This window comes from Spodoptera frugiperda, chromosome 26 (genome assembly GCF_023101765.2).
Source record: "Spodoptera frugiperda isolate SF20-4 chromosome 26, AGI-APGP_CSIRO_Sfru_2.0, whole genome shotgun sequence".
NCBI classification, from domain to species: Eukaryota; Metazoa; Arthropoda; class Insecta; order Lepidoptera; family Noctuidae; genus Spodoptera; species Spodoptera frugiperda.
Genome location: NC_064237.1, coordinates 7,388,416 through 7,416,142, shown reverse-complemented (window position 1 = coordinate 7,416,142; position 27,727 = coordinate 7,388,416). Strand labels below are relative to the sequence as shown.

General features: G+C 41.8%; 1 protein-coding gene across 9 annotated transcripts in view; it reads right to left on the bottom strand.

The window, feature by feature from the left end:
* The window catches only part of LOC118264529 (uncharacterized), a 38,109-nt gene extending 26,489 nt beyond the window's left edge, over positions 1 to 11,620 (bottom strand). For 5 of the 9 annotated variants that reach the window (XM_050705026.1, XM_035577059.2, XM_035577060.2 and 2 more), the window contains exon 1: positions 11,275 to 11,615. The gene's annotated coding sequence lies outside the window, so the exon portion shown is untranslated. Of the gene's footprint in view, positions 1 to 11,274 lie in introns of all 9 variants that reach the window. The other 4 variants (XM_050705023.1, XM_050705022.1, XM_050705027.1 and 1 more) reach the window with 2 other exon arrangements.
* Between the last annotated feature and the right edge of the window lie 16,107 nt (positions 11,621 to 27,727).

The following is a 27,727-nucleotide window of genomic DNA, read 5'->3' as shown; positions in this document are numbered from 1 at the left end:
TTATGGAGTGACGGATTTGATTATCAGGGTGTATTGGTTTTCATCATCATCATCATATCAGTTGTAAGAAGTCCACTGTTGAACATAGGCCTCCTCCAACTTCCAGTATTGTTTTTGTTTTTAATTTTTAGAAAATATCCTACTAGGTATTTTATGTATATGTAGAATACACTCATCTGTCTATCTCGAGGTTTAAATTTTTTTACACATCAATTTGGAATTTTTCGCCTAGCAGGGTGCTGCGGATTCTTTACTTAGATCCAGAGCCAAACTTTAGTGCTTCGGACTATCCGTAATGTTGGCCTCAGTGTGATAACTAGGATCGATGGGACTTTTATGTGCCGACAACGAGAATTTCTTTGCTGAAAATTTCCACAGATTTTTTCCGGAATATAAATCCACAAAAATAAAGCCCGCCTTAACGATCTTGGTTTAGAATCCTAGGTCGATGTCCTTTTCTTCAATAAGTATTTTTCTTTTATTGGGAGACAAGGTTGATATGCTCAACTATTAAATAAAGAACACAATAAGAGAATATCAATCGTGGCTTTGTTTTAGAAGTAAATTTATTGTTTAAACTTGTGGCCAATCACATTAAATTAGTCAACCGATGTACATCGTAACAAAAGTAATAAAATTTTATTTGAACAAAATAATAAGGTTACAATAGGCATAAGTTTAAGAACGTCTACAATACAATTATCTTAATAAATTAGATTAACGGAAAACAAGTAATAGAGAACATTAAGACCCTTATAATTGTAAGAAAGTGTGAATGAGAAAATTCTTTCTTTTAGCGCCATAGCAGAGACACAATGTACTGATTGAGTCGGATAAATTCGTGAGAAAATTTGATTTCGTTCCGAACCGCTGTTCTAGAGTAAATTAAATCTCTTTCCATTTATAAAATCTAGATATCTAAGCAATTCCAAGATTAATGGAATTAGAAAAGATCGAATGTATTAAAATGTTACATCGAACGTAAAACGTGGATCACATTAATCAAGTAATCGACTAGATGCGAACTGTAATGATGGCAATAATTTGTAATTTATCATCGATTAAGCTTTATGCTACTGTTTGATAGGATTCTTTTTATTTTTTATTTTAACCGAATATCGAGTTTTGAACTCTTTCTTAGTGCTTGAGCTCGTAAATGTGGAAACGATGTAGATGGATCACTTTTCTTAGTAAACCGTTTCTATTCATGTGTTTCAAATTGCAAATAAAGATATTCTTTAGGAGACATCAGCAGTTAAAAATTATGAGAACTAATTTAAATAGCAGATCGGATTTTTGCGAGAGAAGAGAATAAACAATTTTAATGTGTAACTCTAACGTTCGTTTTTAAATCTTTCTACATTTTATAGGTATTCTAGCTATACAGAATAATGAACATTTTATTATTGCAATCTCTACATAATTTTGTCCACTAACTAATAAAGCGTGATTGCCGTTTTTAGAGCCCGCTGTATATTTCCTTATTATAATCCCGTAAGCGTTATCCATTACGACACGGAAACTATTTCTATGGTTTATAGCCCATATTCGAGTTATATAGGGCGTTGTTAAGTTGAAACAGGATGTTTGATATTTCCGTGTCTCATTCAGCTCCTTTTAAAGCATGTTTTAAGCTCATTGATGTTTTAATGACAAAAAAGGAATTTTGTTCGCTATGAACATAAGGATAAGTCAAAGTAAATGGCTCGTGTATACAAAACAAAGCTTAAAGTAATTACATTTTCTTTCATCGTTTCTATGAAATTTTTCACAATATATGTTGTTATGTTTATGAAGTACAATGTATAATTAAATGAGTTCGCCTCCACACACACGTTGTATAAGAAATCTAAATACTTCTACGTAAATTTTTCGAACGTATTTTATTAATCACTTATTTGTTTGTTCATTAAGTTCTTCTATAATTATTCATGTTATTTTGAAACGTGTTTTGTACATACATTTTGTACATAAAATCTGTAAACATGTTTCATCATCGTGACGTAAATTGTCAGTAAACTAAACATGAGGGTAAATTTCAAAGTTCTTTATTAGATTAATCACGGGCATAAAAGTAGCACAGGATCCTGATAATTTATATAAGTTGTGGTTCTATGTTTATACATAGCCACAAAAATAATTAAGAAAATACTATTTCGAAACAAGCAAAAATAATGAAGATACTACTATTCGATAAACTCGAACACAGCTTTATAAGAATAGTGTAAGATTTCCTATCTATATGTGAAAAATGCAGAAACACTCACCTTACGGATATCAATTCCATTGCGCCTTTCATGCATCCATTACTATTCATAGAGTTTGAAATTGTCTAAACTTCTTACTTGCTATAATCTATGAATTGAATAGGAGCGGATATTGTTATATTATTATATGCTTCTCAATTCATCTGCATTTGTGTTGAATGAATTTGGGCCTTAATGAGTACTTGGATGGCATCATAGTTTTAAGATTAGGTGCTAATTTGTGTGCTATGTAATAGCAAAATAAAATAGATTTGGAACTGAAAAGTAAGTAATAAATACTAGAAAATGGAACTGAAGAGTTTTTTACCATTTTTATATCTCATAGCTACTCCGAAGACTACTTTAAGAGCGGTCTAATCGGTGGCTCGAAACTTGCTTGTCTGTGTGGCAAATATGCATGCTGTTCCACCCTACAAGTGAGCAAGTGAGACATACTCATTAAATAACAGTATGAAGAAATTTTTCTCCGTAGGGAAAGCGAGACCGGGAAATATGATCAATTGATAGTAAAATGGCCACACATAAAATACGATTTGCTCTTTCGAAGAATGGGTTTTATGAAGAAACTACTGCTTAAATTAACTACAAATAAAATTAATTAAAGTTATTATTAATTGAACTTCGTTGGTACGGTTATTGTTTTGGAGATGGTATGCATGTTTTGTTATTAATTTGCACCCAGAGTTGAGCTAAAATTACCAAAAAAGGAAGAAGAATACTTTGACGACTTATAACGTTATAGTCGTGTATTATTTTAAAATTCTAAAACCGTACCGACAAAATTAATGACGAGACAAAACGATGCCATGTTTAATTTTGGATGCACGAAGCCAAACAGTGGTGGAAGACCCGCCCTCCAAAATTTGTATGGGAAAAAGAACGACTAGAGCCACCTTAAAACATAATTGCAATGAATGCCCATTTTGTGATCAACTGTTTGCTTATAAGCGTTGTTTATAATCATTTTCATTCAATTCTTTTAATTACTAAACCAAAATTCATAAAAAAATAAACGTTTACACGTGGACGAGTAAATATTACATTTCAGTAAAATTGTGCACTTGTGCCTATCGCTTTTGCGAATAAAACACATAACATTGTGTTGTTTACTTCACAATATGAACAATTGAAACTATATAGGATAGTATGTATTATTGGCTGTTAACCTCGATCGCCATTACCGGCGTCATCGCAAGCTAAGGGGCTTAATAGTGGGGTGCGGTGCCAGAAGACCTCCCCGTGGTGCACCCTGGGTACAGGTAATAGTCCCCCTAACGGGGGTGATAGGGTTGGAGAGGCTATTGCCTGTAGCAAACTTTTGGACGGGGCGGAAGAACCCGAGATGGGTTCTGGGGGCGGCGGGCTTTGTGCTGACACATGGCCTGCCTCCGAGGGGCGTCACTCCGCACGTCTCTCTGAACCTAGCAGAGAGCGTGGCGGAGAGGCAAGGACGGTGCTCGTTGTGCACTCACCCTGCCAACGAGCAGCATCGGGGCACAAGTTGTCCTCGATTGCAACCGTTGACATCGTAATCCGGGAAGAGCTCATAGTCATGTTTTATGACTCTGAACGGGACGAGGGTCTTGGCTTGATCGCCCGGACCGCGAGGAAGTTAACCTCTATAAAAAATTCCTCCAATACCAAGTTCTGGTGCGCGGCGAGGGTATGCGTGGCTGAGGAGTAGTGTCAGTCTCGAGCGCACCCCCAGCTAGGGGACCGGTGGACCCTCTAGTTGGGTTACAAATATACACTTACCCAGGTACAGGGGCACTGCCTGGGTGGACTGAATATTTCCCCCATACTCGTGGGAACTGTATGAAGACAAAAAAATTATTAACAAACAAACCACCAGAGGAGGAGAAGGTAGGCGAGCTTAGCTCGCCTCCAGTTGTTTTAGCAGAGGGTCCGAGTGGCTCTGGTGCCCGTGGGGAGGCGCTGGACTCGTCCAGCAAGTCCCAGACACGGGCTCCAAGTCGGAAGGGATCGGACTCGGAGTCCGACTCGTCATCTGTGTCTGGCGTGAGCGTCATTTCAATGCGCCAGACAAGATCGAGTTTCAAGCGTCCCAGGACGGAGGAGGTTCGAGGATTGTCCTCGTCCTCGAACACGCAGGAGGCCCCGGCCCCACCTAAAATCCCCACGACTGCGCGGGGTAGAGGCAGGGGAAGGGCCAAGAGGCTGTCAGCCACTGCGCGGTCCAAGCCGGCTAAGCGTCTGGCCGCGGAGGATGCCCTGAGAAGTGGCGCCCTCTCAGACTCCTCTATAAAGGAGGTTTCAGACGCCGACGGTATGGAAGGCGAGCGCGGCACTGGGACGCTGCGCCAAATCGTTAGAGAAGCGCTCCGCCAGGTAGCTGGGAAAAAGTTCCAGTCTACCAAAGCCGCTCAGCTGAAGTCAGTGGAGGCCGAAATAATGGCGGCGGCCTTTGATGTGTGTCGAGTCCCCTCAGCGGGGAAAGTGCACCAGGAGCTGGCCCAAATGCGGCAAGAGCTGGTGCGCTTATCCGCCTCCAACGCGGCTCTAGAGACCGAGCTCCGGTCCACCAAGGCGGAGCTTGCCGCTTGCCGAGGAAGCCATCCCCAGCCTTCGGCGGAGCCCGATATGCTCGGGCTAATGCGCAGGGAGATGACTGCTTTCCAGCAGCGCTTTAATGTGCTGGAGAGCAGACTTCTTCGTCCCTCGCTAGCGGCCTCGAGGTCATATGCGGCTGTTGCAGCCAGGTGCTCGACCTCCTCTGGTCAGATTGGCTGCGGTGCTCAACCAGTGGCGAGACCACGAGCGGCTCCTCCAACGAGGACCCCAGCACCCCCAGCGGTGCAGGCACCAGCTACATTGGCGGCGAACGCGTCCTCTGGACGCAAAAGAAGGAGAAGAGGTGCTGCGGCTCAGCAGGCTGAAGCCCCAGCCACAGGCGAGCCTACCCCACCAGCAAGGGGTCTAGACGGCAATGAGTGGCAGGTTGTCGGCGAGGCGAGGAGAGTCGCCAAAGAAGCGAGAAAGCGCCGCAAGAAAGCGCAGCGGCAGCGGCGGCAGCAGCAGCGCAAAGAGAAGCGCGCTGCGGCCTTGCTTCTCGCCCCTAAAACCGCGGCTGTAGTGATAACATTACAGCCCGATGCGGTGAAAAGGGGCGTAACATATGGCGACGTCCTCGCCAAATTGAAGGGGGCGGTGACTCCCGCGGAGTTCGGGGCCCCTAACGGGTTCGCTATTAAAGCGACCGCGACAGGAGCCCGTTTATTGGAGGTCCCCGGCGCAACCAGCGGCCCGTCCGCTGACGCCTTAGCTGAAAGGCTTCGGGCGTGTCTCGGTGCGGACGAGGTTCGCGTGTCCAGGCCCACTAAGTGCTTGGATCTGCGAATAATGGGCTTGGACGACTCCGTGACGGAGCATGAGGTGGTGGCCGCTGTCGCCAGGACGGGAGGGTGCCCTGTTGACCAGGTCAAAGCAGGCACCATCCGTCCGGACAACTCGGGTCTGCGAACGGTAGTCGTGAGTTGCCCCGTCACAGCGGCCAACAAAATTAAGGAGGGCAAAAGGCTCCTGGTAGGTTGGGTCTCGGCGCAGGTCAAGCTGCTCGAGGTCCGGCCTCTGAGGTGCTTCCGCTGCCACGTGGGCCACCACGTGAGCGTTAAATGCACCTCGGAGGTTGACCGCAGCGACCGCTGCTTCCGCTGCGGTCAGCCCGGTCACAAGGCCGGTACGTGCACCGCCCCGCTGCACTGCGACGCATGTGCGGCGGCTGGCAAGCCGGCCAACCACCGGGCCGGGAGCAAGGCCTGCTCCCCGCCTACCAAACCCAGGGGCAAGGGCAGGCCCTCCGCCGCCCCCGTCGTTTCCACCGCCGCCACCGTAGCAGTCGCCACTGCCACCGCCGCCGCGGTAAGCGCCGGCTGTAATGCCGCCAGGGAGGAGGTTGTAATGGATTGCCATTAATGCATCCATTCCGCCTCCTCCAGGCGAACATCAACCACTGCGCCGCTGCTCAGGATCTCCTGCTCCAGAGCATGGCGCAGTGGTCGATCAATGTCGCCGTAGTCTCCGAGCCGTATTTCGTCCCGCCCAGGGATCACTGGGTGGCGGACTTGGACGGCTCGGTGACCATCATCTCGTCGGCCGCCGCCGGTACCCCGACTCTCGAGAGCGCTCGGAGAGGCCGGGGTTGTGTCGCAGCACGGTTCGGAGAGATCGCTGTGGTGGGCGTGTATTTCTCTCCGAACCGAACTCTCGCCGAGTTCCACAACTCCCTTAGGGAGTTGGTCGCCGTCGTCGTCGGGTTCCGTTCCCTCCCCGTGCTTGTCCTCGGGGACTTCAATGCCAAGAACTTGGCTTGGGGTTCCCGGTTGACCGATGTTCGGGGTAGGATGGTGGAAGACTGGGCTCTGGAGACAGGCCTAGTCGTCCTGAACCGGGGTTCTGTCCCCACGTGTGTGCGGATGCAGGGTGAGTCGGTGGTGGATATCTCGTTCGCCAGCCCCGCTCTGTCACCGCGTGTTGTTGACTGGCGCGTTATGGAGGAGGTGGAGACGTTTTCTGACCACCGGTACATCCGGTTCAACGTCTCCGCCGAGTCCGCGGACCCGCCAGTCAGACAGGCCCCATGTGGCCCGCGTTGGGCGCTAAGACAGCTGGACCGGGAGCTTTTCCTGGAAGCCGCAATCGTGCAGGCTTGGGTGATACCACCAGACAGGCCTGCCGACATCAATGAGGAGGCAAGATGGCTCCAGGACGCCATGTCCAGAATATGTGACGTGGCGATGCCCCGGGTTCGGCCAGGTCAGCGCAAGCGCCAGGTGTACTGGTGGTCGCAAGAGCTGGCTGCTCTGCGCAGTGCGTGCGTAACTGCGCGACGCCAGTACACCAGGCACCGCAGGCTCCGTATCCGCCCTCCAGACGCGGAGATTAGAGAGGCGGAGTTGTACGAGGGGTACAAGGTGGCGAAGGCCGCCCTCAAGGCGGAGATTTGGCGGGCTAAGGAGGAAGCCCGCCGGCAGATGCTGGAGACTCTGAACAGAGATCCATGGGGGCGCCCCTATCGGATGGTGCGTGATAAGCTCCGCACGTGGGCTCCCCCACTGACTCAGAGTCTCCGGCCAGAGGTCGTAGAGGAAGTAGTCGGCACCTTGTTCCCCCGACTACGGAGGGGTTTTACCCCTCCATCTATGACTCCGCCCCCTGCGGTTCCCAATGCGGGTCACAGTGACGACGACGACGACATCGTTCCGGAGGTGACCGAGGCAGAATTGAGAGCGGCGGTGCGCCGGATGGGCGCCAAGAACACCGCCCCAGGACCCGATGGCCTGCATGGCAAGGCGTGGGTCCTGGCCTCAGAGGCTCTCAGGCCTCGATTAATCGGTCTCTACAGCGCATGCATGGAGAGGGGCCAGTTCCCACTTCAGTGGAAGACGGGAAAACTGGTCCTCGTGAAGAAGCCGGGGCGCCCTGCGGACTCTCCGTCCGCGTACCGGCCCATTGTGCTGCTCGACGAGGTGGGAAAAGTCTTCGAAAGGATAATTTCGAACCGCCTCGTCGCGCACTTGTCCGGAATTGGGCCGGACCTCGCGGATGGCCAGTTCGGCTTCCGCAGAGGGCGCTCCACGGTGGACGCCATCATGCGCGTAAGGGACCTCACGACGGGGACTGCAGTGTCCAGGGGTAAGGTCGTAGTGGCGGTGTCTCTGGACATCGCCAACGCCTTCAACTCCCTACCCTGGAGCTGCATACTGGAGGCACTCCGGTATCACCGGGTGCCTACCTACCTCCGTCGTATAATCGAGGCTTACCTGACAGACAGGTATGTTATATACCCCGGTCACCAGGGCGAATGGAAACGGCGAGAGATGTCGCGCGGTGTTCCACAGGGTTCGGTTTTGGGACCGCTCCTGTGGAATATCGGTTACGACTGGGTGCTGCGCACCGACCTCCCGAACGGCGTCGACGTAATTTGCTACGCCGACGATACGCTAGTGCTAGCGCACGGGAGGTCGCACCAGGCGGCGGCCAACTTAATGGCGAGAGCGGTTGCGACAGTAGTTGAAAGGATCCGGCAATTGGGACTCGAGGTGGCGCTCCACAAGTCCGAGGCCATGTGCTTTCATGGCCGCGGGAACGCGCCACCTCCGGGTGGGTCCCAAATAACGGCGGGAGGAGTTTCCATCGGCGTCGAGACGACGATGAAGTACCTAGGACTCGTCCTCGACAGTCGATGGAACTTCGTGGAACACTTTCGACGTTTGGCTCCTAAGTTGGAACGGACGGGGGCTGCGCTTAAGCGGCTCCTGCCAAACCTCGGGGGGCCAAATGCCTCCTGCCGGAGGTTGTACGCGGGGATCGTGCGATCCATGGCCCTCTACGGCGCCCCTGTGTGGGCGCCGAACCTGATGCGGCGGCCAGCTCGGGCGCTGCTCACATCTCAGAGGGTCATGGCCATCCGGGTGATCCGTGGATATCGCACGATCTCCGGGGAGGCGGCGAACCTCCTTGCCGGATTACCGCCGTGGGATTTGGAGGCGAAGGTGCTCGCGCACGTGTTCAGTTTGCGCGCCGACGCGTGCCGCCGGGGCGAAACTCCACTGCCGCGCCAGATCAGTGCGTGGCGGGACGAGCTCCGGCGCGATCTCATGGCGGAATGGCAGCAACGACTGTCGCAACCGAGGGCTGGGCTCGCTGTCATCGCAGCGGTAAGTCCCCTCTTTGAGGAGTGGCTAGAGAGGCGCCACGGCGTCCTCACCTACCGCCTGACGCAGGTGCTTACCGGACATGGGAGTTTCGGTAGGTTCCTGTTCCTTATTGGGCGGGAGGAAACGCCCGGGTGTCATCACTGCGAGGACCGCCCGGAGGACACGGTAGAACATACGGTGGCGGTGTGCCCTGCGTGGGCTGAGTACCGCCAAGTCCTCAGGGATGTGGTCGGCGACGGCGACCTCTCGCGCCCGGCACTGGTTCAGGCCATGGTGCGGAGCGAGAGGGACTGGGATGCCGTCTCCTCTTTCTGCGAAGCAGTCATGCTAGCTAAGGAGGAGGCGGGGCGCGTGAGAGAACAAACCTCCTCACGCCCCAGCCGTCGCGAGAGACACTCCGGGCGTCGGGGATCGCGGGACGATCTCCGGCCACCGTAAGTGCGGGCCTGCGGGCGGCGAGTAAGGGTAGCTCACCGCCCGAACAGAACCAGACCCGTGCGTACGGCGCGTAGCGTTCCGCGCGCGCCTCAAAGAGCCATCAGACCACCACAGATGGGGCCCAGTAGGGCTGATGCCTGATCCGGAGCTGCGGACTACCTAGCGGGTTTACCGGGGCTCCGGCTCGAAAAGCAGGAGAAGGAACGGGGTGGTTTTTAGTCAGTAAGAGTCTGACACTCCCTCTCGCCTCGCCCAAGGTGGGAGAAGTCATTGGATGATTTTCCCCCCTGAAAAAAAAAAAAAAAAAAAAAAAAAAAAGGGGCTTAATAGTCGTACAAGCAGAATGGTGATCGTAAATCTTAACTAACGCCATGATTGCTATTGCTCTTTGTGAATATAATTATGTTAAAAGTAATTAACAGGGTGTCTAGAATCGAGCTCGGGTGACAGTGATGAATTAAAAGTTATTCAGAATTTTTCATCATCATTATCATATACTTTATTTGTTTAATTGGCTTTTTAATTGTAGTGGCGATTCCCTAGTACGAGGTCCCGGGATTTTAACTACCGCTACGCCAACCGGTCAAAGGTCATACTACTAAAACATTAACAGAACACAGATTTTCTTATCCAAAACAATTTACAGTGTTATAATCTAAATAAAAAAGTGTATGATAGATACACTTCTATAAACTGTTTTGTGTATGAAGATATACACAAAACAGTTTATATACACATACATGATAATATTTTACTCTCAAATCATATATTATTAAACAACGATGCAATAAGAGGACAAAAGAATTTTGTATAAGCTAAAAATTTTATATAAAATCCTACGATAGAATATAGGGTAGTGGCGATTCTAAACATATTTCACTTGAATGAAAAATTCGTGCTGTAAACGTTTAGAATTCGGTGCTCGACGTACAGCGGGGCTTTCACAAGCGGCTCTCGATCATCAGTGATAACTGGCTTTTAGGTTTTGTTAAAGTAAATTTCAAAGGTTAAATGGAATTACAATTTTGACTGAAATGTTACGTTTAATTGTTCACAGTATACAGCTCGAACTTTGCAAGTAACAGTAATTCTTAGCAGAATAAACATTTTTGAAGTTTGAAGTAGATTTTCATGTTTCTCGTCCCAATTTACGATTGGTGGAACAGACAGGCGACGGCTCGCGCATATTTGCGTAGGAAGGTATAAATAGGAGGCTCTTATACACGTATAAACTGGCCGAGCACACAAAGGTACTCATACAATCGCTTTCAAAATTGTTCCTACCCTACTTGAAGTAATTAATTATTGTGTATCAGGTTGCCCCGGGCCACTCCGGGGGACAACCGCAACTTAACTTCTACAATCTTTTAAACATAATTATTGACGTTTTCCATTTGCATTAGTTACTCCTTGTTTCCAGTAAATTATAATGGTTGTAGCCTTGGTACATAATAATAACTGGCTAATAAATCACCCTGGTCTCACTATTGAGCTAAAGATTCCGTTGTCTAACAAGCTAAGCTCGTGTTTCAAAGAACTGAAACTTGAAGCACAAATTACGCTGAGAAAATGAAAATGTAGCAAATACCGTCTTACATTTATCTTGAAACAAGTTCCATCATTAGCCGGCAAACCACTTGACTAAGTAAACGATTAAAATTAAGTTCTCAACACAAAAGTACGAATATTTTTAAAAACCAGCATACACTCACCTTAAAAGAATTAAAAATTGCAAATTGACTGTATGTTCATTGATTTGAGATATTAATTTAATATCACGTACTCATCCTTAAAGTTTCAATATTTAATTAAGTAACCTACAGTTTGCAAGTTCTTAAAATCAATTTAACGGTCACTTGTTAACAACGTTGATCTTTTACACGCATACTTACAATGTTTCACGTAACAAAGTATTTTCAAAACTGGCCAAAGTTCCGTAGCATTTTTATATATGATCAACACACAACCACCAATTTATTATCATTTTCTTGATGAAACAATTAACACTGCACAGTGATTTATTGCAAAGCTTAATATTTAAGTTTGATGTTGAAGCCGGCCGTATGAATAGTGGTGGCGAGGCGAGCGAGCGGGTCGGGCGAGCGGAGCGCGCAGGCGGCGGGCGTCGGCGCCACCTGTCGCTGTCGGCGCGGCGGCGGCGGCGGACGGCCGGGCGGGCGACACGGCGGCCACGGCTGCTCACTAGCGACTGAGCGCCGAGCGCCCGGGCACGTGGGGCCGCCGCCGGGCGCCGGCCGCCGCCCACCTGCACCTGCGCGCCCTCACCCGCGCCGCCCGCCCGTGCCACGCACTCTACGCCAGCCTCGTCTGCATCCACTTGCACCCTGTCTGCACGCGCTAAACCTTACACACCTCTAATTATACTACGGATGTCATCATAGCAACGCTCCGCCTAACACTCGTGCGAGAGCCAACTCGCGCCCGGCATGTGTCCACGGAAGTACTCATTAAATATTCACGACATTGAAGATAGAGGAAATTGCTATAGGGAAGTATATGTCTGCGTATCTGTGTATGTGTAAAGTTCGTAGGTTACATGCATGAGATTTAAATAAATTGCCTAACAATTGTAACTACTTCTATGTGCTACGTCGTAGCCCGTAGCGCCGTAGCGGTCGTAGTAGTGTAAACAAACGAATATATGAAATCAAACAGTCATTCGTAAATATGAGTTTTCGCAACGAACAGAAGTGGTATTGACACAGTCACGGCACTGGTTACGTTACCGGCACTGCCGGCTGGATGATGCTATTCAATTTAAAAAGAAATGACAAGGAAATGAAAACGATAATGCTATTTATTGTATTTTTTCATTCCATTGCTTGGATATTGGAGATAGAATATTAAACACGTAAGAGCGGTTCAATATTTATTCCATTTATGTTATTGTGTTAGCCGCACATTTTTATTAGTTGTTTCTTTCGGGTGTTAATGATGGCTTCACAAATTTTTTAAATGTCGTTGTTTTATAATATAAAGTTATTATTCAAACACAAAACATATCTGCTTTTATAAAATGAAACATTTAGATCAAGATAATATGACGAGCAGAAGTTACGGAACAGAATCGTGATTAGCGGGAGCCGGGACCTTAGAGGAAAGAACTCAATTTAGGATACGACATTGTGTCTTTAAAAAATTAAGTTACTTTTGTGCTTGGCTTGAAATACTTGTGCGTATATCTACGAAGGTTATGCAACGTCAAGTCCTGAATGGATGACCGCTTTTTTGAGCGTACAATTTATTTCTGTCTCGGAAAATACATTTAACTGGCGGCGACGGTCTTGAAGACATTGCTCTAACTGTCATCTGCGTATTTATGATATATAGTAATGGAACATCTATCGGCGTCGGTGTTACTTCACATGGAAACTTTACGTCACAAACATTGGTTATTTAACCTGACGAGAATATTTTCCACAAAGTTTTTTAACAAAGGACTGCGCAAGCTAATGTGATCAAATTCACTGAGTTTTATGGAGTTACCTTTGTTAAGTAAATCATGAGGCAGTTCTGTACGCCTAGACTGAACAATGCTTATTGGTTTTTGGCAAAAAAATAGGAGAAATGTACACTGTGCTTAGTATAAGTTTACCTTATATAACCTTACAAAACAAATGTCGAATACAAAACAACTCTATAAAGTAACATTAATGTACAGAGCAAGGATTTTACAAACTGTTTTAGATTATCTATACAGTATATCTACTGAATAGGTTTGGTTTTATTCAAAAAAATATAAATATGATAATAAATTCAGTAATGTGTCTGAAAAATCGTTGTCACTCATATGCTATTAAACTACGAAGGCTAATTAAAACATATACTCTTTATCTTACTGTACCGTGGTTGTTAGTATTTTACGGTATCAATGCGACGATGTAAAACTGCGGCAGCGCTAGTTATCTGTACCTAGGCTTCGTTGGAGCCACAACAGAGCTCCACTTACATGAGTGCTTCTCATCCGTACAGTTTCCACCGAAATTCTAGTTGTTAGCGAGTACAGGAACAATATAACCTACAGTTCAAAGCTCCGAAACCGATGTGTATTTCTCTTATTTCTTTCATCCACTATCGTACGGTACATAACTTCACGCCTGTTTCCCATGGGGGTAGGCAGAGACAATGGACCGCCAATTGCTACGACTCTTACATACTTCTTACGCTTCATCAACAGTCATCAGTCTTTTCATGCATGCTCGTCAGTTAAACGTACTTTTAATTTGGCCCTTCTTTAATATATATCCACTATCGATTACTCATTAAGTTAAAACGAGTAACTTTATTTAGAAGGTTAAATTTTAAAAGCTGCTCACGTTATTGCAATCAACAACGGTTTCTTACTGAAGTAGTTTAATAAGTGAGGTTATAAATCTGTTGGCGAACGATTCTTCCAACTTAATGGTTAGTGTCACAGCTGTATTAAATCTACATTTTTACAGCAGGTTTCCAGCTTTAATCAACGGCTACTGGCAATACTTTACTCAAAAGTAGAGTGTATAGATAATATTTTGTCTTTAAGGTGGCAAAAACATTGCCGTGCAACTTGCACAGCAAGGCTTATGGGAGACACACGTCTCCCTAGGGATGTGCCGTAACAGGCGTTGCACCATGGGGCTCCGGAGCAGGTCTATTGAGAGGACCCGGTGCCCCTTACAGGTGTTGAGGGTGGCCACCGGGGTGGTTTTAGTGAGGTAAAAATCCCACACTCCCTAGCCTTTTATCCCCAAAAAAGCTAGGCGCCTTTTGAAGGTTTCCCCCCGTCACCAAAAAAAAAAAAAAAAAAGAAAAGGTGGCAAAAACATCATTATGACGAAGACATAAAAATGTACGCGATATATTTTGCTTTTATAATAAAATCAAACACCTACTTTATTAAGCCACTTGTACAAAAAATATTTCAAAGGTGAGCATAAGAAGTTGAGTGAAGCTACTTAAAAGACTTTATATGGATAAAACATTTATCTTAAAGAGATATTGCAGTTCCGAAGACGAGCACTCCTTAAGTGCAGGGAGGTGAAAGCGGAACCTATTGATCTAGCTCATGTGTCGGTCTGCCTGGCTTCAACTACACAGCCGTTGTATGTAACAAGTTCAATAAACGACTTAACATGTATCGTAAGTGACCCGGTTGTGGCCACTTTAAGAATTTTGTCGACTCTGAGGCTTTCTTAACTTATAGTTTTTGTTATCACGAACATATTTCTTGTAAAAAGTCATTTAACATGTATTAACCTTGCCTAAGAAAACCCTTTTTTTAAAGAACGTCCAATAGAAAAATAACTGTATAAAAAAGAAAAAAAAAGGGAGTTTGTGCCATTTTTGGCCAGATTCGTGCCATTTCTGGCCACGGTCGTGTGCCAGTTCTGGCCATCAAAAAATACAATAAAAGTAATCTTTATTAATTAAATTTGACATTTTAGAAACAATGGTTTTCATTTAGTTTGGAAAATATGAAATATTATTACTTGAATTTAACTTCACTTGAATTTAACTTACAAATAAAGAGATCAACATTTATATGACGTTGGTAAAAGCTGCAAAGTAAACTGACCTCCCCTTTGTGTGAAGGCAATTTATTGCATCTCGGAAAATGAAAAATATGTATTTGTTGATATGTAAAGCCAAGGAAAAATAAAAATAAATTACGATAAATGACTAGAAGTGGGGCGTCTATGTACAAAAGTTTTGGCCAGCCATGTGGCCAAAGATGGAGAAATTCATAATTTTGTCTCCATTAGTGGCCACCTTCTAATAACCTCACTTCAGAAACATATGGCGACAAAATAACTTTAGTTCCACTTAGACAATATATTCTTCATGTAGTATTAACATAAACATCCAAACAATAAGCAAAGATTTAAAAAATAAAACCCAAATCCTCACCCGCTCGCCTTAGCCTTTTTGTTAAGATCTTAACAATTTCACCCTCAACTAAAAAGAATGACTTGTCGCATCGAAGTGAAGTTTGACACATCAAAGCTGCCAACGGTATCAGTGTCTACAATATTCAATATTTTAAATACTGTACATCACAGAGTAATTTATTGGTCCATGCCTTAGTTATAAATATTTGAAGGCCCAAATGGCCACAAAGGGGTCGATGGCCACAACCGGGTCACTTGCCCTATTATGAGTGAAGATTACCTACATCTTATGTTCTTATATCTATTATATAAAAATAAGTCAGGTTTTCCTTCCTGATGCTATAACTTCAGAATGCACGAACCGATTTCCACGGTTTTGCATTCGTTGGAAAGGTCTCGGGTTCTGTGAGGTTTATAGCTAAGAAAATTCAAGAAAAAAAAACATGGTGGCGAAACGGAGTTCGCCAGGTTTGCTAGTCTATTATAGTTATGTATCGACTATAATTATTATGTCTACTCTTATTATTATCTATTACCTTAAGTTCTGTTCTTTACCTAATGCTTTCTCTTCTATAATTTAGTACCTACCACTTCATCATTCTGCACCACCCAATGGTTGAGTGCCAGATAATGCTGATGGCATTAAGTCCGCCAATTTCACAGTGTATGTGCAATAAAGTTTTAAATAAATAAATATGAAATATATATTTACTTAAAAGCATTTTAAAATTTCACACTGCAATTCATACCAATTCTTACTAATGTAAATGATTAATTTCAATTAGAGCTAAATAGAGTGATCCTTACAAATGTCTGGCGTATGCATTTGCTTCATTTGTAATACACGTACACAATGTGCTGTACTTACTTTAAGTAATTACTCTCACTAATCAAGCTGTGTACGGGTTTGAGGTTACCCATATAAAGCAGAATGTGAGGGTTCCACGATGACTAGAAATCAGAGTGTTCGTTCATTCCGCAAGGGTCATAGCACTTTACCCGTGAATCGTGATAGTTTTATTTTCGTTGTCAGACTCAGTGGACTATCGTCCTGATTCTGTTCACAGAGTTTATTTTCCTTTTGGATTTATAGACTGTGAATCTAGTCCTCGATAGTAAATTATTCTTACAATTTGCTTCCTCGGCCGCCTGTCACTAGGTTTCGTTGAATACGAATAACAACACGTTTTTTAATAAACCGATCCAATTTATTTTCGTATTCTCAGCGTAGTTCACACTAATTGAAATAAATTTAACTTTGTTTACTGTTGTGTCTACTTTTCTCTTATTTAGATATTTAGTTAATGTATCCATAAGAATGTTTAATTTAAAATCTGCTGTGTCATTCACATTTTGTACTAAAAACGTTTAACGCGTTAAAATTCCATCTTCGCATAGCTCACAATGTCTCATTAAGTTGTATAGGCAAGGAATAATAAAAGCATTTATGCGAGGGAAGCTGAAACGTGCCCGAGGAAATTATTAAAACAAAGTTCATTTGTGAAGTTCTTTTTATACGAGTAAAACTGTAACGGGCAGATAGTAAGTAATAAGTAAGAATTGAGTATTGTATCACGACAATATGCAGTTGTTACTTTTAATTTTAGCGCACCTCGCTACACTGTCTATCGGAGCGGAGTTGTAGACTGAATAAAATTGCTCAAAGACTGCGATGCACGCTCGCCGAAGCGTATGCAAGCGAGCGCCCCGAGTGCCCCTTACTTACTGTATTCACTCGCGGAAATAAGCCAGGAACACATCGCATTCTTTTACGACTATCATATTTCTGTAACTTCATAAGCGACAGTTCCAATTGAATATCATTTTTCTGAACTCACTTATTTATTCATCGATTCAAGCTAACGGTGACATTTAGTAGGTTGATTGATAGCATTATTATTTATGACTGAATTCATTTAAGATCCAAAGCGAGTCTATGTAATAAATAATACAAATTTATGTAACAACAAACAGCTTCATTTTTAGAATTCTATTGTAATGTAATTAGCGGAAATCTTTGTGTAGTCAAAAATATTCAACGCTTTATGACAATGGTAGCGCAGAACGGGTGCTTTACGGACAAAACGCCGGCGGACACGGGCTGCTGGCGGACGGACGGAGCAAGTTATAAAATAAGCCGCTAGAGGCATGTAGACGAACCGCTAGCCGGTGCCGATGCCGACAGCGATGTTCGACCCAGGCGCACTGGAGCCAAGCCAAGCCTTTCAACCGCTTGCAATATAAATACGTGCTACGCGTGGCTGGACTATTCAATTGCTTCCTAGCTTTGTGTGCGATCATAATCCCCGATTTATTGTTTTGTTATTGACGTACCCAATATTTTTTGCTGTTGAAAATATCTGAATACCAATTAACGTCATTATAACCCTAGTTACGAATGGAAATTGAAAACGGTTGCTCGTTTGTGTTCGTGTTTCAATTAAACATTAATTTCCCATTAGTTTTGGTGGTAAGCTCTGCTAATGATGGAACCAATAACATAATCCGATATGGACTAAATTGACATTATTTTGATATTATCATGTATTGCAATGTTGTTTACAATCAATCGAAATAGTTTAGGTAATCAGAAACAATAAATGGCGTTGAATTTTATATGTGTGCCATCGATACTTTATTTATTACTTAATTAATTAATTTTGATTACTGCGTAGTCAGACATAAAATTATTTATGTGAACACAAATCAAAACTATCGTTTAGTATTTATTAAATGAATTGTTTAGAACAATAAACGACGATTTCAGTTTTAATAATTAAAGAATGCAACTCGTAATTTTGGGCTAATTGAGTCGTTCTACGTCGTTCTAAGGGGGAGGCCTTTGTTCAGCAGTGGACGTCTCTCGGATGATGATGATGATGATTAATTACTTGTACTCAATTGTAAAGTAACGAATTTAACACAATAAGACACCAGAAATAAAGAGAACTTTTTAAAATAATATAAAATGTAGCGGCAAAATGTATATGTATAAACAATTATACATGCATTTTTTTATATTTGATGGGTCGACGTTCTCCACTATCTCTTCTGATGATAAGTGATGATGCGGCCTACGATGGAGCACCAATAATAATAAAAGCTAAGACTAAAATATACTAACGCGACATTAAAAATAACATTAGCTATTTCGTTTTCGCTTTGTCATTGTAAGACCAATGTAAGCAATGTACGTAGTTTGTCGTGAACGAAAGTTCAGTTCAAGTTTAGAGCTACGTCTACAGGGATTCGACCTCGCTTCTATCCGGTCACAGATATCTGTTATTGACGGCCTTTATACTTAGCATACAGCCATACACAAGAGAGCGCCCATTAATATTCGGAATGGATTCTCGTTTAAAAAGCCGGCACACCTTTTTACTTTTTCTTATAATAACCGAATGTTTTATGGTCCCGTAATGTGTAAGTCCTGTTAAAATTTCTACGTGTAACTTTTAAAAGGGCCAGTTTTTCAGGTAGCTATAATTTGAATAGGGATTACTTTTATATTTCGAAGTTCTTTTTAATCGTTTTTTTTCCTTGTAGGTACAAGCTATCTACTCCTTTTTAAATTTTTGAACTTGATCCGATGTTGCTGAGGTTCTTTGAATAGCCTTGTTAGCTGTTAATGAAAACTCTTTTGGTTTATATTGGTTTATTAACAAAATTGGTAAGCCTGTCGACAATAACATGATTACTTAATCATTTAAGCAAATGTAATAATAATGTAAGCAATGAAAGTCTCCTACACTCCATTAAATCAAAGCTAATGTGACGATTTCCATTAACTTACAACAAATAACGATTTAATGGTTTAATTTGACAGAAACTAGAGCGCTTCGCAAAGAAAGCAAACACCAAACTTACTACTTAATAGAAGCAGGCGAACTTCATTAATTAATAAGAGAATGAAACGAAACTAATTGCCGACGAGGCTTCCGTGGATACAACGTTAAATCAAAATTGATTTTTTGGGATATCACAATTTGTAAGAGGAAAATAACGAAAATATTTTTATTGGAAGAAAATGGACTCCACCGATGTGTTTTAATCTATTTAAAATCTCCTAAGCTTGTATACGGCGGCAGGCACGTAGATAAAGCTTTGAAAAAGAAGCGCTTAATTAAAAATATACAATAATAAAGACGCTCTGAATAGCGCGACGGCGCCGCCTCGCGTGTTACTCGATGTAAATCCGATTATAGGTAAATAACTCGAGATTTCTTCAATATTATTAAGTGACGCTGATTGTATAAAACATCCAGTAAACAACCGAAACGGGGCAGACATACAAACGTACACAAACTTCCTGCTATTTATTTATTTCGATGACAGCAGCGAACTTTTTAATAAAATCACAAGTTGGTGGCGCGAAAATTCTGAAAAATATGTGTAATATTATCAGTTTATCTTCGGAGCGTACCATATGTTACCGCCGCAACTCCTTCGGGAGGACAGCTACAGGAAACTAGTGGCAATAATAATATATTCAAGCCGCAAACTTAATATTTTTATTTATAGTATGGCGGACGTTTCAGCTTCGGCGATCCGGTGTTTTCACTTGAGCAGCACGTGCCAAAGTATTTGTGGAAAGAATATGAAACGAACGATTTCATGGTAAGGTGGTCCTCTTGCCGTTATGAACAGGAAATTCGAACTGCAAAGTTGTGTGCGAGGAATGAGGATTTATCTCGAACTTTTTCTTGTTTATGGAAAACTTCTCGAACGAATTCGTTTTTCGAACATTCCGATCTGTGATAAAGAATTTATTCGAACTTACAACTTACGCTTATTCACAGCCCTTATAACTTGAGGGTTTGACGGGATCTTTTTGTTTTTTATCTTTTGTTTCCTGCTTTTACTGCGAAGATTTACGTCGTACGTCGTGTCTCACGCCGATGCGTCCGATATAAGTTAAATAGGGAGATAGCAATCGTCTGTCACATCACGCAACCCTTGCCCAGCTGTTTGTTGGGTACGATTGTAAAACGAGGCGAGCTTATCGCTATTCCAAGTTCCTATTGAACTCTAACTACCCCTTTCCTGACCAGGTAATCGAACCCACAAGTTAAACGTAAAATGAATAACTTTTATCTTGTGTACGTATATTAAATAATACGATTAAGTTAGAGAAATACCGTTTTAAACAATAATTTCAGGCTAAAAACTTGAAACATCAACAATTTTATTAATTAAATCCGTATTTACGCTTCAGATTAACTCTCAAATCCCACAAAGAATAATTCAACACGTTCCACCGAAGTCAGTTCCCACTGCACTAAGCATGCAGTCAATCTAGCTTAAAACCACTCACCAAAGGAAATAAATTACAGTATCGACGTAGAGAAATGTGTACACTAAACGAAACTCTTTCAGAATCACTAGTAACCATTAAGACAATCTCATTTCCACGGAGGTTAATTAAAAAACCCAGGGAAGGGAGCAGGTATGTATCTCAACCCAGTGGAGAGAGCAGGTAATGATCACGTGCTGCCCTCTGCAGGCTGTCGGGGGAACGACGTTGTTTCCCCGGGGACATGGCAATTGCTTAACTCAGTAGAGGTGTCATGTATGCCCGGCTAAACTTGTATTTCTTAGTTAACCTATTTCCTTCCTCGTGTTGTAGTTATCTATCACAATTTCTGTGTGCGAATTTGGTGTTAATTTTGTTGTATGTTAACAATAATAATTGTAGTTTGTAGATAAAACCGCCACGATGATTAACGATACGATTGACGGTGATTTTGAGTTTTTTTTTTAGTAATAACACAGAAGTGACTCTAAAGATAACTATTGAAAGGGGAGTGTTACATTTGATACACATATTTCCTTAGTCAATAAACCTTGATGACTGAATGATGATTTCATCTTTCCTTAATCAATGAATCCTCATCACCTCCAATGATAATCATGGTTCCATATTTCAGTGTTATCATTTCATGTTATTCTATACATCAGTTCTATGTAACAAACACAAGTCTAAAATTAGCACTGCCACTAAAACTTTCCTTATCGAATCGTAAATCAGTAACTCAGCAGTTTACAGTTACCGGTCGAACGAGGCGATTGTAACAAAGTAAGTGATAACTTCTCGTCTCAATTACTGACGATAGTGGAACTCGACCAGTCGGCTGACTTGATTCAATGATCTCTGCCGACTAACGTAACTGGTAACTGTATTACGCTGATAGCTATAAGGTATAAGGTACGATAATTGTATTAATCTTCATCTAAGGAAGCGTTTATATATCATGCATGCAACCAATATGGTTAGCTAAGATTTTTTTAGTATAGGCTTTGAATCCAATAGACTGAAAACAAATCTTTTAAATACCATTTCACTTGGAAAGTGTACCAGATATTTATTTCACGCTGGTGAAGCCACAGGCTAGGCATGTATCTATAATGAAAACTAGCAAACTCGGCGAACTCCGTTTCGCCATCAATGATTTTCCCTGTTTCCCTTGATGTATTCCTAAATTTTCTTGTGTATAAACATCACGGAATTTCCAACGAATACGCAAATAGGCTCGTGCTATGGCTACGAAGCGTAGCATTCGTAGCGCTACACTGCTACGCCCGTAGCATTGCTACGTGCAGTGCACTCAATGAAGTAGCAATTACGAACGTTCTCGAGGTTGTTATCAATAAAAGAGGGATCATTTGTTTCTATTAATGAGCTCGGGGCTTGATTTATGTTAGTTGAGCCAACTGGCAGAGTGGAATACAGTTGTAAACTTATACTATACCTACGTTTTGTGTGAGGTCTTGAAGAGATTTATTTTAATATTTTTTATTAATTAACTGACTTTATTCTGCAATCCCATTACTATGAGGGTCTTAAATCTTTTTTCATTATGTTGTGTTATAATAGTAGCTTAGGTTTAGTATGTTAATCAATCTAAATCCTACTAACTTTTGTAGGCGTATGAATGATCGTCTAGGTTCTATAACTATGAAGAGATTTTCCAGTACATCAATGAGCTTTAATGTAGTAATTAAGGGATATACTAGTGCTCCTGGCGATATCCACCCACATTCTTCAGAAGGAGACGTAACGTAGGGCTGATTTTCTTTTACCTTATTTAACAATGTAGGTGGTTTGGCTGGGAGCGTAGAAAAAAATCCAACACCGTCTTAAATATACAACTACCATTGGTGTCAGCCCCGAGTAAGACTACGAACGTACTATACACCTACAGTACACCCACATTTATGAGCATCGAGCACAGTTCCAATTACCGAGACTTCAGTCAATGGAACCCAATTACGCATGCCCGATTTATTTCTGCTTTATTATCTCGAGATTAAAATATATTTTAAGAAACGCCTAATTTGTTTGATCTATTTAAAACCAATGATTTATAAAACAAAATGCCTTTTCTAAGAATAAAGGTAAGAAAGTTTCCATTAGTAAGTTCATTAACCTCTCGTGCTCTTTACATAAAATGCGATACCATTATGCGACATAATTGTGCGGGAGATTAATCGCGCGAAAAATGTTAGTCGCTTGATTTACCTGTGCCATCTGTCAGTATTAGGTCGTGTTCACACCGGCGACCGCGGCTCCTCCCTACCCGCGAGTTATGACCGCCCGCTCGTCTTGGCAAGCGTTCGGCTTTGCTGAATTTAAATATTTCTACGCTGTACTTAGCGTAAGTGGCTGGAATATTAGGTTACATTTGTGTTAATTTAATATGTGCTCTTTATACACGCTTACTTTATAAACGCAATGTTGTTGCGTTACAAATAAATTCAGCTTTAAATGTAAAATCTTATATGTAGCGTTTGCTGGATGAAATCAGAGATGTTTTTATATTATTTATTCAGCGGTTAGGATATTTTATCTTGACTGGCGAGTAAATATTCACTCGGTCTATTTCATTATTATTCAGGTCAAGTCATATCATAAGTTCGGTACACGGAAATCCCGAACTGAAATGCTGATATCGTGTATTCATAAAATATAACATGATCGGACAGGTAAGGTATCCGAAACTGCATGTTTATATTACCAAGTATTTGAGATGCAAACTATAGCCTCGGGTAGTTGGGTCTGTTCGATATTGCGCAATATTGCTAAAATGAATTAACATCTAAACAAACACGGATTCGCTGGAACAGCTAGTCCCTCGACATTATGTTTTATAATATTTATTTAAGCAAAGTATTCGGTATGCGAAGCCGAGGTTTATTTTATCATTTCTAGTCAATATAATATATGGCCTCAGATTTTTGCTCAAGCTTCGTAATGCATTGGATATGTTAAGAATTTTGCTTGAAAATCCCGTTTTTGTGCTGATCGGTGAGTAAAGAAAATACGAGGGATTTTACCGTGCATCAGTGAATAATGGCGGATATTTGGAATATTTTGAGGATAAGATATCAATCTTCCACTTAGTTTTTTATCTTACCTGATATATCTAAATATAACCTAACTATACGTATCTTCTTACGTGCTTAGGTGTGTGGCGACACATGACAAAAGTCGCACATAGACGATCGACACATGACATCATAAAATGCTACATCGCACATGTGAAGTTTACATGCGAATAAACATAGATAGAAAATCCCAACGAACAACAGCTGGGCACAAAGCCCGCCAGGCATGATCACCTCGCCTGGTCGGAGGATCCTCCTTTTCTTAGGAAACTTTACTCTGTTCCCTAAATGTGTTTGTAAACGCAGTCTCCTTGAGTCGATATAAACGTAGATTCTTTTGACTGACCTCAAAAGGTCTTACTGGCTTTTCTATTGTTCTTACAAAGCCTCAAATAATGTAAAATACACACCTTATTTTCTTCACAGGAGCATAAATACAAGAATCGCGATGCAAGCACCTTCAGATTTTAATCTTGTAGACCCCACCTTTATTACTCTGCGGGTTCAATTCTCTTTGTACTTTAGTGTTAGAGCCACAGACTGTCGCAATGTGAAAAAACACAGTAAATAAAGAATATTTCATTAAAGTTATTGATACATTGGTTTTCGAATTGGAAAACGTTTTGCAAATACATTTTTTTGCCAAAATAAATTCGTTCGCAAAAAGTTTTTTCCCAACACAACCTTGTTAGGTCGTTGACAATTCAACCCGGCCGAATGTCTATCGTCTATCTAAACGGCAAACAAGGACATAAATATTGCAAGAAATGGATGCTTTTAACATATTTCTGATATTAACAAGATACGTAATCACCTTTTTTAATGTAAAAACATGTTATTTTTTTCATAATATTGTAAGAAAACAAAACAATTTAAACAAAGTATTTGTAGTATAAACATGAATTCATTACTTTGAAACATGCCGTAAAGCCGTTGTTTGCAATTTTGCATACTTTACAAGGTAACATTAGAGCTTTATTTAATTAAATGCTGCGATGTAAGACACGCTGCAGGTTCCAAAGTAGTACCGTACATCAGATCTGTGCACTGACCCGACGTGTAAGGGCCGTCATTTAGCTGTCACCTTTGCTTCCAAAGCCGGGTAAGTCAATTTCGGCGTATCTCCCCACATAAGCAACACGTGGCCCTCGACTCACGTAAGGGGATTGTGGGGGAGCGAACCGAAGGGTCTGAGTAGTTAACGCGGAAACGGGAAATGTATGCGAAAACGGGGAGTTGTACACGCGATGCGAGGCGTGAGTCCGGTTCTACGTCACAAGATACTCGGCAATACATCACTTAGACAACTGCGGTGTAACCCGCGCCTTCCGACGAACTCGAGTTCCTGTTTGGATTTTATATTGGATCAAGAAGGAAACTGTGAGAATTGGGTGCGCCGTTTGCTCGGACAAGTGTGTAAGTATATCGATTTTTTCGAGTTGAACGAACTGTTTTTAGTGTGTTTGTATTTGTTTATAAACTTTTTATTACGTTTTTCATGGTTATATCTACTGTAGGTCCTGGTTTACAGGAGTTGCAGTGGAATGTTGTGGCGGGCTTGTCCCTTAAAAAAAAACATTTTATTAGCACGTATAGATAATGACATTTAGCACGTCTTACGCTACCAATACGTAAAGAACGTAGAACATAGTATAGGTACAGTGGACATTGGCAGACTAATATAATAATACAGTTTGGATGTTCCGGAACGTCGACCGCAGAATTTGATCCGGTGGCGAGGAGGTATGTAGCAATAAGTGAGTGCTCACCACAAGGTCGGCTCAGCTAATGCGCCGAGAATATGTATCGAGACATTAATGCTCCACGATGCGCTTAACTGTTCTCTACAACCTCGCTTGCATACAATTTGTAGTAAATTGCTTTTATTAACAGAGAGTGATGGCCCACTGAGTCTTTGTACCATATGGACATAAAAAGGTTTTCTATGGTCTTATCACACTGGCAGGCTGGTTAAAGAATGTTGTTGAAAAGATTCAGATTTATCAGAAAACACTAATGAGTCTAAGTAGACTAAGCATTTGACCAGTCTCTATCAAATGTATAGTCTATATAGTCCCTTATTTGCCTCTTATGACACCCACAACAAGAGTAAAGGTGATCTCAAATGCATTCTACTTTTTTAATACTACAAGGTTTGCTCTCTGGCTTGCTTGCCTTACTTACTTTTACATACGTTCAAATACATGAGCTAGAACGTAATTTACCTAAGGACATGAAATGTACCTAAACTTATCAGACTCGGCGTTTGAAATAGCATTTCCACTGAATTTTTCAACCGTTGAATGAGAGTAGCAATGTCTGCTACCGTTTTAAAGCTACAGATATAAGTACTATTTTTGCATGTTTTGGTACTGTGATGTCTGGTTTCTAGGAGAGCTTTTCACGTAAGAGGAATGTTCGATTTAGGTTTTATACAAGTCACTGGATTTTGAATCAAAAACGATTTCTAATACTCCAAATAACAATAAAAAAGTTGCAAGAGTGATTAGGCTCATCCCCTACATGCATACCTACATAAGAATATTATAAACATCACTACATAGTATAAAACAAAGTCGCTTTCTCTGTCCCTATGTCCATTTGTATGCTTAAATCTTTAAAACTACGCAACGGATTCTGATGCGGTTTTTTAATAGATAGAGTGATTCAAGAGGAAGGTTTTTATGTATAATACATACATAATATATCACCATTGCACCCATGCGAAGCTGGGACGGGTCGCTAGTAAATGATAAAAATAAGGTGTCGTGTTCGCTTCGGTGAATAAAGGAGTTGGAGGAGGCATTAGATATGGTATAAATTGTTTATTTAAAATTGTTAATTTAGAATACCTAAACGCATTAGTATATTTGAAACAAATCATTCACTATCTTCTTCAAATTAATCACATGATTGATTTTTAACTGCACGTTTGGCGTAACAAAGTGATTGATTGACTAACGATACGAATAGCCAACGTAGCTGTTGTATAAAACACAAAATAAATATTGCCTGCATATTTAATCTATAAAAAATTAAACACTCTAAGTTTTTCTTAATTCTCAAGGACCTTTAAGTACAAAGGAAGGCTTTGTTCAACAAATTTTTTTATGGTATAAGCCGGTAAACGAGTAGACGGATCACCTGATGGTAAGCAATCGCCGCCGACCATGAAAACCCGAAACACCAGAGGGAGCCTTGCTGTTGCGGGCCTTTTTGAAGTTAGTCATTAAAGGGTTGTTAGGGAATCGGAGATTGGGAAGATTGAGCCTAAACAATGAACATGATCTGGCTAATGATAATGAAAATATTACTAACTAAAACCCATTAATGTCTTAATTAAAAGATAAAACATTATTCCATTGTAAATAATAACACACAAATATTATTCTAGTTCAGATGATATTATACAGCTATTAATTCCGTGTCTAGTCACAGACGACAAACAACAAGAGTAAGAACATTAGCACGTTATTCTCATCAAACTGTATGAAATAGGTGTCTCCTTCCAACTTTGTAAATAAAGTAAGAAAATGAATGCTCTTTCTCCGTCTACAGTCTTATTTGTACCTCGACAGTCGAACAGCTTACTTACGAACAAATAATGAACTTAAGACCTTTAATTTGCTGAAAGAACAATCTAGAAACATTTGACAAGTATTGTTTTAATGGTAATGATGTCTGTGTTTTTCTTTCGAATGTATATATCTTGTTTTTGACTGATGAGCATTAAAGTCTTGATCGATTTCTTCTTTCTATAATAGTGATTAATTTATGTCCATTTAAACTTTATTGGAATTTTCTATGTGAGCAAAAACAGTCAAAAGGAATGTCCAAGAAAAACAAAAGTGACGTCTACTTTAATTGTGTAGATAATAGCATCAATGAAACTGATTTTGTCTAAAGTTTTTATTAGTAAATTTTATATTTGTGTATGTAAAAGCGAAAAGCGACAAAAAAACTCTTGCAAATTTACCCTATGAAATAAATTAGGATTCGAATAAAATAGAGCACAATACATGGTGAAATATGACGGTAATATAGGCTTTTCCTTTTTTCATGCGGCCAAATC